At 37.6% G+C, this 13,847-nt stretch overlaps 1 non-coding gene across 1 annotated transcript; it reads left to right on the forward strand.

Annotated features, from left to right (window-relative positions):
* Window positions 1-6,741: 6,741 nt before the first annotated feature.
* On the forward strand, window positions 6,742-6,847 carry LOC145590377 (small nucleolar RNA R71). The gene has a single exon (XR_014101987.1). It is a non-coding gene; the product is annotated as a small nucleolar RNA R71 (small nucleolar RNA).
* Window positions 6,848-13,847: the final 7,000 nt, after the last annotated feature.

The raw sequence follows: 13,847 nt of genomic DNA on the forward strand, positions 1-13,847 counted from the left end.
CTCCAAGTGGGTGAATAACCTTGTCATCTTAAGAACATGGGCTTGAAGTGGCATCCCGGGTCTAAGTCTTGCACTATAGACCCTAGCCCATACTTCTTGCCTCTCTTTGGTGAGACACCCATCTTGCGGTAGCTTGATCCTCATGTTAGAGAGTGACCTAGTCACTTCCTCCACATGACCATCATAGTTGCCTCTGACGCTCTTCGTGACCCTCAAATTGACTACATCCTCTAGAGCTTTGAGGAGCATATCTGGAAAATAGTTGGAGAATATCCCCTTCCATTGTTCCGGAATGGAGTTTGCCATGAGTCGCGAGACTCTCTTGCAATCATAACTCCACTCCTCATGAGCCTCATTGCTCATAACCCCTTTTGAGTAGAATCTCAGGATGGGTGTATCCAGAATATGCTCTAGGTAGCAATTTCAGAGGGTCTTTCGAAGTTCTTCTTCCCATTCCTTAAAGTTCACCAAATTCAAGAAAAATGGTAACTTTTCGGGAAGTTCTGGGCACATTAGATTGTTGTTGATAGTTGAAATCATGATTCTACAATTGAAAGAATTAGAAATGAAAACCATTCATGATACTTAAATAAGATTGAAATCATGCATTTTAATCAAACTTATTTAAATGTCTTATTCACACAATAAAATTGTCCCCGTTTTGGTGAGAATAAGTCGATTCCAAGATCCAAAGAAACAAAGAGTGGTTAAGCATGCTTTGGATTGTCTTAACACTCAATCTCCTAAGGTAAGCAACGCTTTGCTAATGGCTCCAAGCCACTCTTGGTTGGATAAATCGTCGCATCTAATGCTCTCTCAACAACTTATCCACTTTGCCACGACATGTTAGGACTCCATCACTCATATCATTGAGTACAACCAAAACCAACTTGCATACCCGGTATGCCTTACGAATCCTAGGGAGTAATAGTGATGCCTCGCTTTGGCATAGCCCATCACTACTCTCAATAGGTCGATAAGTGTTGTTTTGGAATGGCAATTTCACTCAATATTTTAGGGACCTAAGGTTTCTATGTTGGTTGATTTAAGTGAACGTAATTTATCATCATAACATTCGAAATCCTAAACATGCATCTAACATATAATTCATATATAAATACTCATAAATATATATCGAAAAACATAAATAAAGATGCATTTGGCAACTAGCATGACCCTTTGAGTCTTCAAGTCTTCAAGGGACGGGTTTTGCAACTTCATGGCTTCGTCTTCCAAGAACCTCCATCTTCAAGACATGACCATAATTATGCAAATACTAGTATCTACAATTAGGACTAATCTTAATATTAAGGTACAAAAATACTCAACGGTTCGTAGACCGTATTTAGATTTACAAAAATACATCACGGATCGCAGTCCGTATTTTCTATCCTAATCGGGCCCCATTAGTTGCCATTTTATAAAACCTATGAGAGAATATACATTCCATTCATACATTCACTATTTGTGAATGGCCCATGCATTTTACAACGATAAAACAAGTAACAATGCATAAAACACGCGTAAACTAGTAACTAATTTAGGTCGTTAATCCAATTAACATACCTAATTAAATTTAGTTAAACTTATTTAATTGACTATGTAATTTAGGCAATTAATAATTGAAGCTCCCACTAAATTCCGCATCCTTCTTAATTAATCTGATTAATTAAGCCCGTAAACCCAAATATTTGCCAAAATTAAATTTTGCAAATGCCGCTCAAAAATCGGGGCCTAGCCTCAAAATTTAATTAAAATTAATTAAAACCAAAATAATTAATTAAAATAATTAAAACGACAAAATAAGCAAACATGACGCCAACCGCATTCAAGTGGCTCACGCACTAAGTACGTGCCATATGCAAACCAATGTCGTCTAGCAACCCCGGACTATGCGGCTTGGTGTATGTGCCTCCACCACCCCACGTAGCACTAGCTAGGCCGAGCCTAGTAGCGTTTGCTACGGGTTACCTGGTGCTAGGCACACACACCAGGCTGCTTGCCCCTTCGCACCAAGCACCAAACAACGCACACACCCGCTCAAGCTTGCACCAGCCACGCGCAGCACAGCAGCACGCACGGTGCGCGCGCATAGCACGATGCTGCTGCCCGTTGTTGGCAGACGCGCCATGATGCTGGCAGCGAGCAACAGCCACGCACACAGCACAGCCGCAGCGCGCTGCTGCCTAGCTGGTGCTGCTGTGCTGCTGCTGGGCACACTAGCCATGCTGCTAGTGTGTGGCGCGCACCAAGCATCACCAGCCTTGGCAGCCACATGCGGGCTGCACAGCAGCCCAGCTAGCCGAAGGGGTGTTGCCTTGGTTTGCGTGCCATACTCTCGGGATTTAAAATCCGAGTTTTGCGTGACTAAATAATTAATTCTAAATTAATTTTAGAACTAATTTAATGAGCAAAAATGAATAATTAATACAAGTCCAACTTACATTAAAATTCATTAAGGTGCATACAACCAAAATCATTTCCAAGAACCATTCTTTAATAAAATTGGTTTAACTTGGTGCAATAAAATAAATAAGGGCAATAACTCACTATTAATTTAATTAATTTAAATTAATCATGAGATTTTGACAAAATAAAAGGGAGTTGGAAATATGAACACAAAGTTCAATTTAAAGATTCCAACTTTTACACTTGTGAATCTTTGAAAAATTATATCTTCCAATATGAAGATAAATGAAATTTCTATCACAAGATTCAAACTTTATGATTCCAATCAACTTAATACATGATTAAATCAAAAGTTCAACCAAAATATTCATGGAATTTAGTAACTCAAAGTTTCAATCACTAAAAACAATTAAAGATTGGTTCTTTAGTACTTGGAAGCAACAAAGAACAAAATTTTCACACTTAATGCAACGGATTTGCAATTATGTGAAAATAAAAAAAACAAACTTTCAACCGCCAATTACTACAAAGTAACCATCCTTAATGAGGTTTAAAAATTCATATAAATTAAGGAAAAAACCAAATACATAACCACCATAAATATGCCATTAAGATTCAAGGTTAGAAAGACTTAAAAATTTTCGTCAAAACGAAAAATCCCTCAAAAAAGGCATTTTTGGTCGCTTTTTGGCTAAAAACACAGGCTTAAAGGGTAAAACCATTTCCAGAACACCTTTTTCACCCAAATTCACTATTTTTGGGCGAAATTCTGGGTTCTGGGCTGAAAACAGCTTTAATACGAGCTTAAAATTAATAAAACCGAGCTACTAATCTAATTAGCAACATAAAAACAGAAAAATTAAGCAATAAAAACACCTTGAAAAATATGATTATAAAAATAAATGAGCAAGACTCCGATACCGCTATTGGGTATCGATGAGTCCGACTCACCACGGAAGAAAACCCGAGCCAAGATCACACTCATAATAATTATAACCATAAAGCATAATTAACTTAAACAACAAGATTAAGAAAGAGATTAATACCTTTGGCGCGCGCTTTGCTCTCTAAAAGAGCTCTTACTTCGAAAGCTCTAAGACCCGCTAACACGAGGACCTCCAACGAAGTCCACCCGCAACACGAGCATCGAAATTGGTCCAATGCTTAGGAGTTAGCTAAGCTCGACCTAAAACCCGAGTAATTAATAGTGTTCAAAGGTTTTCACAATGGTGATGCCTTTTTCAACACTTACTCAAGCAATTTTCCCAATACCCCAACTTGGGTATTTATAGTGAAAACAAAAGTGAGATTTGCTCTTCCATCAATGTAGGAGAATTGATTTTATCATTTTATTTTTAAATCAAAAATAAAATTAATAATCAAGCTACTAATAAATCAACAAGTGGCATATTCATGAGAGGGGTTAGGAGAGGACCATTTGGAAAGGGGGGGGGGACCAAACTTGCTCTCTACTCTTCTCCCATAGCCGGCCAATACAACACTCAAGCCCCAATATATGCGCGCCACGTGGCACCCACACTTGGGCACCAAGGCACCCCAAGTGTGGGCTGCTTGCTGCTGCCGCACACTCGGCCCAGCAGGCCACGCACATATGTGCTGGCTGCTTGGCCGAGGCCTGCTGCTAGCATGCCACACACCAGCCAGCCTAGGCTCGGTTTGGTGCGCTTGCTAGGCCATATGCCCCTAGCATTCGGTTTGCTCGGGGCATTTCGATGCTAGGGGTAATTTGGTAATTTTGTTGATTTATTAGTAATTTTCTCATCTCGTCTTTTATTATTTTCGACTCGACTTCCGACGCTCAGTTTCGACGCTACAAGCTCGAATTTCTGACGTCTAAATATTAATTACTCGAGCGACTCATTAATTACTTCCGAATTAATTCGTCGCGTCGGTTCGTTAGTGCTTGGGTGTGACCCGAAGGGTTTAGTCAAGATTAAGCCGTAATATTAATTATACATTAATATTACTATTCAGAAGCGGCCTCCACTCAGGCATTCTGATCACTTGACCTCACTGAATAATTAGCTTTCTAATAATTTTGAACCCTCTATCGGAATAATACACTTGTTCGAAAGACACCATTCCTTTCAAAAACTAATGGCAAAAACAAGTATAACGGTGGCAATAAACCTTCCCGCTTTACTTTTTTTTTGGGTATTAAATATAAATGCCACCGGTTAACCAGTGGCAATGTACATGTAATTTTTTTATTTTTTTGTTTTTTCTTTTTCACTTGAAATATAATCGAACAATTAAGTTAAAAAAAATTACAACATCAAAATATAAATCGAACAATATCAATCAATATAATCGAAAAATTACAACATATAATAAAAAAAAGAAATTACAATATAAATCAATATAATCGGACAATTACAAAATATAAATCAATAAAAAAAATTACAATATAAATCAAAAAAAAAAAATTACAACATCAAGATAAAAAAACCCCATACAACATCTAAATCAATATTCCTGGATCTTGATTCTTCTATTTAACATCTAAATCAATATACCTGCATCAATTAAAACAAAAAAATAAATCGATTAAAATAAATAAGCTGCGGAAAAAAAAACAGAACACTATGCATGTACCCATAAATCGATTAAAATCTGTTAAAAAAACCCACAAAAAAACCCACAAAAATAAAAACAAAAATCCAGAAATTAGTTAAAAACCCACAAATTGATTTTCAAGAACTCAGAAAAAAAAAAGCCTAGAATTAAAATCGAATTAAACCCAGAAGAAGATCGAATTAAAATCGATTAAAATCAAATTAAAATCGAATTAAAATCAATTAAAAAACTCTAGTGAAATTAAAATCAATTAAACCCAGAAGAAATTGATCTTCGTGGTATTATTGTTGCGGTGGTGGTCTTGTAGCGGTGGTGGAAATGAAAGAGAAGGAGATCAAAGGAGAAGAGAGAGAAGGAGATGAGATCGAAGGAGAAGATGAGAACATGAGAGAGAAGGAGACGAGAACAGGAGAAAGAAGGAGATGAGATCGAAGAAAGAGAAGGAGACGACAAGAGAAGGAGGAGAGAGGAGAGAGAAGGAGAAAGAGTTAGGGTTTGGGTTTTATAAAGGGGCATTTTTTTTTAATAAAGAGGGAACCGGTTCAAACCGGTGGGATTAGTATTTTTCCCACCGGTTTGGTTTGAACCGGTGCCAATACCCTCCCCTCAATATCCCACCCATTTTTTCCCATATTTTCCCCACCGGTTTTTAAAAACTGGTGGCCTTAGCTTGGTGCCAATCTTCTTTTTTCACCTAGTTCTTTAAAGCATTGGCCAATTGAGAAATTTGTGTTTCAAGCATTTTGTTATGAGTCATTACTTCACTAAATTTCTTACCACTAGAGGCCATGAAAGTGTTGAACATTTTAGTTTGGCTTTCCATCATTTCCTCTAAATTGGATCTATGTGGAGGTGCTTGTGCCTAGTAGTTATCTTAAGGAGCTCTAATAACTCTCACATTCGAATTGGAATCATTTTGATTAGAAGAACCTCTCTTTATTATTATTGTTGTTCCAATTATTCCTATTATTAGAGTTCCCCCCTTGGTGGTATTGGCCTTGGTTCCCATAATTCCTTTGGTTATTATGGTTATGGTTACCATAACCACCTTGTTGGTTGTAGTTACCTTGGGGATTTTGGTCCCTTTGGTTCCTATTCCCCTATTGATTTTGGTTATGGTAATCATAATCATTTCCTCTTTGGTTATAGGAATTTCTCCCTTGCCCTCTTTGATTAGGTGGTAAGTATCTTTGATTGTCATTCCTAGGTGTATTATTGTAAGACAAAGCACTGACATTTTCATTTTCAATCTCATTACCATCCTCATATTGGGGTTGCGGTTGGGAATCATAGGTACAAGAAGAGGTGTCATGATCATATGATCCACAATTTTCACAAAATAAGCACCCATTTTGCATGTTATTAGATGTAGAAGTAGAAGGGTTAGAATTCATACCTCTCCCCTTAGATTGGGAGGGAGTCTCTTAGTGTGAAGAGTAGGACTCAACCTTTTCCTTGATAGATGTCATCTCCTTGCCAAGGTTGGCGATTTAAGATGTCAAATTATTGATGGCATTGAGGTGATCAACGGAGTAAACCGCACTCCCTCCTTTGCTCAAATACTCCATCTCTCCTTCTTGCCAATCCATGTGGTGTCTCACCACATCCTCTATGATTTCAATAACTTGATCCTTCGTTTTGTTCATAATCGGGCCACCGGCTCTTGCATCCAAACTAGTCTTCCCTTGGGGGCTCAAGCCTCCATAGAAAATTAGAAGCACTTGGTATGTCGGAATTCCATGATGAGGACACTCCCTTTGATATTCTTTCTACCTCTCCCATGCCTCGTATATGGTTTCACTAGCTTTTTTACGGAAACCTTGGATCAATGCCCTTGCTTCGACCGTCTTCTTTTGAGAGTAAAATCTCCCTAAGAAAGCCGTGGTGACCTCATCCCAAGTTTTCAAGGAATTGGGTCTCACCTCCTTCTCAAGCCATTCAAGAGCCCTTCCTATTAGGGAGAAAGGAAATATCTTTAGTCTCATAAACTCTTAAGTGACCCCATGCACCTTGATCATGTTACAATATTTCTTAAAGTCGTTCAAGTGTGCAAGAGGGCTCTCATGTTTTGCCCCACTAAATTGTCTCTTCTCAATCAAATTTATCATTGCGGGCCGAATTGTCAAAATCATTTGCCAGGGTGATTGGGGAAGCAATCCCACTTGAAACTTTATAAGCTCCCGGAGTTCCCAACTTTTTAAAGGTCTTTAAGTTGGTGGTTGTGGATCGCCCATTTGATCTTGTTGTTCCTTAGAGTTGAAATCTCTAGTTGGGGAAGTAGTTCACGGCCTACAACCGGCTCTCCTTCTATAACTTTGTTCAATCTCGGGATCCTAATGTATCAAAATCCTATTATGGGTCCTGCTCATACACACTAAACAATTTCAATTAGTAACAAGGCTACAAGTGTAGCTAAAAAGAAAGAAACTCTTTTTGTATTTTTCCTATAATGGTGAACTAGACTCAAGTAATCAATTAGCAATTAACAACACTGTTCCTCGGCAACGGTGCCATTTTGATGGGCGTTAGAACGATCACACTTTCCACACTCAATCAAAAACATTTATAAACAAACACCTCACAAACCAAGCACATTGATAAGTAAGAGTTCGGTCCACAAGAAAAGGGATTTAGTTGCTAAAGATCTTAACATCAAGCTAATTTGAAGTCTTTGATGATTGTGGGTTCGTCAAGTAGACAAACAAACTATTGTTCTAAATCAAGTAATTAAAAGCAATAGGGAATGTGATCCACACAACCATGGAAATCAGGGAAATCGGGAGGAAAAGAGACAAGAGATATTAAGGACTATATATAAGACCAACCTCACGCAATTAGGAAAAGAGACATAATCACACTAAACTTAGATCCCTCATTAGTTTATGTAGGGAATATTTCAAGCATCCCACACTTGAGCCCCACTGTGATCATACACTTAAGCATGGTGGCGTCCAAAGGGAAGGAAGCTAGAGTAAAAGAGTCACCAACAAGTTTTAGGAACTTGTAAACCGTTCACAGGGTGAAGGTTACACCCCTTAACGATCCAGGAGATCGTTAACTCCATAGGTCTGGAACCATGACTGGAAGTTCGGGGATGAAGGTACAAATCCAACCTAAAAGAGATTGAACCTGCCCCAAAAATAGGCCTCTACTTTATTCTTCTCGTATTCATGTGCGCTTTCTGACTAACATACAATCAATAGATTAACCCTAAACTTGTTGAATCTATGTTGGTTGAATATTAATGCACAAACAAATCTATTATTGGCGATCACTTGAATTATAATCATATTAGCCTAAACAAGATTATTAATTATCTTATTAAGCGTGGTTACAAGTACAAATTCCCTTTAATCCTGTGAGAGAGGGCGTGATCAAGCAATAACAATAAAAATATATATCAAGCAACATAATAACAATCATCAATCATAATAATCTCGATCTCAAAGCATAATAATAATAGCAAGATCCTAGGCATGATACTAATAAGATTAATAAAAAATCCTAGCATGTCACTAAACAATAAAGATCAAAACTTTATTCCTAGCATGATACTAACATGATATTAGGAAAGAAATAAGAAGCATCATAATAAAATATACATGATATTAGAAATTGGATTTTTCTAAGTTATGCCCCCAAACTTCTTCGGTTTCTAAGCTGTGTCCATGTTTTTTCAAACGTCTAATTTGTGCCCTCAACCTCACTAATTTTTATTAACAGTAACCTTTGACGCTAACAATAACCTTTTTTTTATTATTTTATTTTCTAATTTTTTTAATTTTTTTTAAAGTGTTAAACAAATTAGAACGGGACACATGTCAAATTAATAACACCACGACAACATTGTTGATAAAATAACTTAACTTTCGTTAACAGATATGGCTGTCAAAGGGTATTGTTGATAAAATATCGTGAGTTGGAGGGTACAACTTATAACTTTGAAAAAACATGGATACAGCTTAGAAACCGAAGAACTTGGGGGGCATAGCTTAGAAAAACCTTTAGAAATTTTAGTTAACCCTAAACATGATACTAGGAAGCAATAAAACATCCTAACTTGATACTAGGAATCAACAAAATACTCTAAGCATTATTTCTATATCAAAAGAGCAATAAAGCAATTAAATTACTTACTTCGATGCCTCGTATCTCTTTCTAATAACAAAATACACACGTTAGTAACTTCAAGGAAAATAATAAATCAAACAATTAAATAAAATAATTGAAATAGAGATTTGGGACTAAACCCTCAGAAATGATCAACCTTTCACGTCTAGGGCGAAGGCAACTTCGAACTTGGATAGGTGTGTCTAGAGCTAATGTATGAGGAATTTTGTAAGAGAGGAAGGTTTAGAAAAAGAATAGAGAGTGAAGGAAAGCTTCTAGCTTTGAGAGATAATAGATGATTGTTGTCAAATGATAATTGATGAATGATTGTTGATTATTGAAAACAGGGAGATACAACCCCTATTTATAGGAAATATAGCACGGTATCAAAGAAAATCATATTCGGAATAAAATGCCACCTGTCGCCAACGACAGGAGTCAGCGCCAGACGACAAGCTCGTCGCCAGGCGACGAAAGTCAACGCGCTTTTACACGTGTAATTACCTTTAAAACCGGTTACAAGTAATTCTGCGTCCAAGCAGGTTTAAAATCAGATTTAACATATTTTATTCAAAATAAAACATCTTTTTTCCTAAAAATATAATTATCAATCCTAATCTCATTAGAATTAAAAAGAACCTTCTAGATATTGCAGAAGATCAAAATCAATCCTAATTACTTTAGGAATAATAAGTAATAGGCCCTCCTCTAGATCATTGGGCCACATTTAGAAATCATTGGGCCTAATCTAATTTAATCCATAACTTCCTCATAATTCATCGGAATCGGGCTTATAATACATCATTGGAAAGCTCTTTTCAAGCCCAATCCAACTACACTATTATTGGACCCTTATCATAGACCAAACTAAATTGGACTGGCTATTTTTCATAAACAGGGTACGAAAAGGAATATTTTCAAAAACAGAAAGAGAGATATTTTTATTAAAAACAACCACATCATTAGACTTTTCACACTTTCACTTCGTTCGTTAATCAAATGACGTGAAAAGTATTCATCACTAAGTTTGGTTTTGGGGAGACACTTTTGGGTGTCTACAGTTTAGCAATAAGAGATACATAATCACATTGTAATAAGTAATGACATACTTGATCTACATTTCCATGTAAAACTAACCATAACATGCCATCAAGATCCTAAATCACAAGTAGCTAATCCTATCATGAAGAACTAACAAGCAATCTCATACAATCAATTTAATCACAAATCAAACATCAATACTTCTCCCAAGTTTACTTAAATAACCATTAGGTTGAGCTTCACCCAACTCCTAGCAAAGAGGACTACTCACAACTCATTTAAAGTGACATGCAATAACAAAATAAAATAAGAAATTAACTAATGATAAAACTAACATCCAACAACATATTATCAAGAAATAAAGAGATTTAAATGACATGCAATAACAAAATAAAATAAGAAATTAAGTAAAGGGAAGTAGAAGAAGTTAATAATTGAAGCTTCAAATGTTGGTTACAATGTTGGAATCTTGAGAATAATCTTTAAAACTTGCCATTACAATGATTAATTTGAGGATTTCTAATCTAAAATACCAAAGATGATTGTTTCAAACTAAAAGGAAGTGCTAAAAACTATACTACTGATGCCCTCCGTAAAATGAACTAAAGGGATAGTATTTATAATCCCCGAATTACATAGGTTAATCCATCAAAAGAAAACGGATTTCCAGTGAGGAATGCCCGCTCCATAAACAGGAGCGCCCGCTCCTAAGTTCTGCACGCCCGCTCCTCTTAGCTTCAAATAGAGGGAAACTCGGTGATGGCAGCGAGGAGCACCCGCTCCTGCAGGGGTGCGCGCCCACTCCTCTATTCTTCAGTAGATGGCAGATTCAAGTTCAGAGGAGGAGTGCCTGCTCCACACAGGGTGCACGCCCGTTCCTCACAGGTCAAGTAGAGGCAGAACGTATCGGAGCAGCTAGGAGCGCCCGCTCCAGCTCAGGTGCACGCCCACTCCTCATAGGTTCGGATTTTAGGCAGAATGTTGTGAACTTGATGGAGCGCCCGCTCCTGGAAAGGTGCACGCCCGCTTCCCCATTAGCGGGCTTTCCCTTCATTGCTGCTTGGCTCTAAGCTCTTCTACGAGCTTAGATTGCTTGTCAAAGTGAGTCATAACACTTGCAAATCATGGACAAAAACATACAAAGAGGGGGCAAAGCTGAAATTCAAGACACACATATATATATATATATATATATATATATATATATATATATATATATATATATATATATATATATATATATATAACGGGTTAGAAAAAGGGGAAATGATTGCCAAACCAGGTTAAAATCACCACAATAAGTGGTCAAATAAACCACTTATCAATGGTCTACAACGAATTCACTCGGATGGGCATTGCCGGAAGTCATACTCTTGTTGGAGCAGATGGTTGGTTAAATTTGGCGTCTGCACATTACATAGGCGGTGTTCCCATTAGGGGACATATCTAATAAAGCATAAATAATCAATAATGAAAATAAAATGTAATTTTGTCATTGATACGCTTTTCATTTACAATTTTTTTTTAAAAAGTCGCATAAGTAGTACTTTTTCAACTTATCTATATTCCAAGTTCTGGCTAGCGTCCTGCTGTATGGAGTTTTCAAGCGGTAGGTGTTACCTTTAGGGCTGGCCATTTCAGATACCCGATCCGATCCGATCCGATCCGAAATGTCGGATATCTGAAAATTTTGGATCGGCAAAAAACTGATCCGGATCCAATTCGAAAAAACCAAATATCCGATTTTTCAGATTTCCAAAATTTTCGGATCGGATCATCGGATATCCGATCCGAAGTACTATTTTCTAAAAGCACTTTAAAATTAATAAAACTTGTATTAGACACCAAATAAACGTCTAGCTTTTGCTACAAATTTGCACATTATTCATGTACAGACTCCATATTAATGATAATATGAAATGAGCACAGTAAGTAATCATGACCATTTTACTAAAATAATGGAAATAATAATAAAAAAAACAATAAAAATTACCCAGAAAAACAGATCCACAACTATTCCACATTATAATAATCGAAATTCTAGTAATAATTTTGTGAACATAAACTTTCCCAGAGAAACATAGAAGAAAGAACAATATACATCTGTACCAAATTGAAAAAAAAAAATTGTCATTGAACATAACTCATAGTTGTTGAGTGACGAGTAAATCGAATTGCTAATTTCGTGACGAGTGAGACCGGTTATACACTTTTACTTGTGGCTCGACGAGGACAGTCACTCCGGCGAGATTTTCGGGTTTAGGGTGGGCGACTTGTGGGTAGTGGCTGTGCGAGAGGGAGGGAGGGTGGGTGGGTTGTGGCTGCGCAAGAGGGAGGGTAGGTGGCTTGTGGGTTATGGCTACGCGAAAGCCGAGAGGGAGACGAAGACCACCATTGAGGGTCGTGAGGCTTTGAGTGGCTTCTATAGTTTTAGGAATTTTGGCCATTAGGGTTTGGACATACCAAAGATTGTATAATAACTGTTCAAGTTTTTTTTAAAATACTAAAAATAAAGGCAAAAACCGGATCGGATCGGATATCCGATCCAAAGTATCCGGAATTTAAAAAACCTGATTGAATATCCAAAATTTTTGATCGGATTAATCGGATCTGATTTTTTGCCCACCCCTAGTTACATTTGACTTTTTATAGATCCGGTAAAGACTTTCTCAATTAGGTGTCAACTTGCCTTGCTCATTAGCCCTACCGGATGCCTCCATTTTTCTTAACACAAAGTCCCTAACCCTCAAGGGTCGTTTGTGTACTCTCTTGTTGTAGGCTCTCGTCATTCTCAGACGGTAAATCTCATGACACAAGGCGGCATTACCCATGCATTATGGAAGTAAGTCCAATACTAGCCATATGGCCTCCTAATTTGCCTTTTTATCAAATGGGGTTTCTCTGGTTGCCCCTTTTGTTGTTGTTCTGATGGCCCCTAGGATATGAGTTAACTCTTCTGCCCATAGACCGCCAACCCTCTCAATTTTGTTCTCAACGCTGTTTGAGATTAACTTGTTGAAGGCTTCCACCTTGTCGTTTGCTTGGCGTCCGTCGACTGATGGAAAAGAGTGAGAGATCTTTTGGTCTCCCAGCCAATTCTTTATGGTAGGCATTTCAAATTAAGGGCCATTGTCAAATATCATTGACATAGGTACCCCAAATCGAGTGATGATGTTCTTCCAGATAAAAGAGATAACATTTTTTGTCGTAATTCATTTGACCTCCTAAGCTCTACCCATTTTGTGAAGTAGTCAATGGCAACTAAAATATACCGCCATTCACCTGACATAGGAGTATACAGACCCAAGATATCCATGCCCCATTTGGCGAATGACACTTGGCTATGAATGGCCGTTAGATCGGTGGCCGATGGTGAATGAGTTTACCAAACCTTTGACAATTATCGCACTTATTCACCATTTCCATGGCGTCTGCTTTTTGAGTCGGCCAGAAATATACTTGCCGCCTAGCTCTTTCTGCTAGAGCTCTGCCGCCTATGTGAGAGGCGTAATAGCTCGAGTATAGATCTTTAAAAATTTCCTTCCCCTTCTCTTGGGTGATACATTTCAAGAGAGGCTGCAGAAAGCCCTTCTTGAAAAGTTCTCCTTTACGAATCTCAAAGTTGGCTTCACATTGCAGCCATTTCTAGATATGTGTCCGGTAGAGTGTCGTCTAACAAATAGGTCTGT

This window comes from Chenopodium album, chromosome 17 (genome assembly GCF_948465745.1).
Source record: "Chenopodium album chromosome 17, dcCheAlbu1.1, whole genome shotgun sequence".
NCBI classification, from domain to species: domain Eukaryota; kingdom Viridiplantae; phylum Streptophyta; class Magnoliopsida; order Caryophyllales; family Amaranthaceae; genus Chenopodium; species Chenopodium album.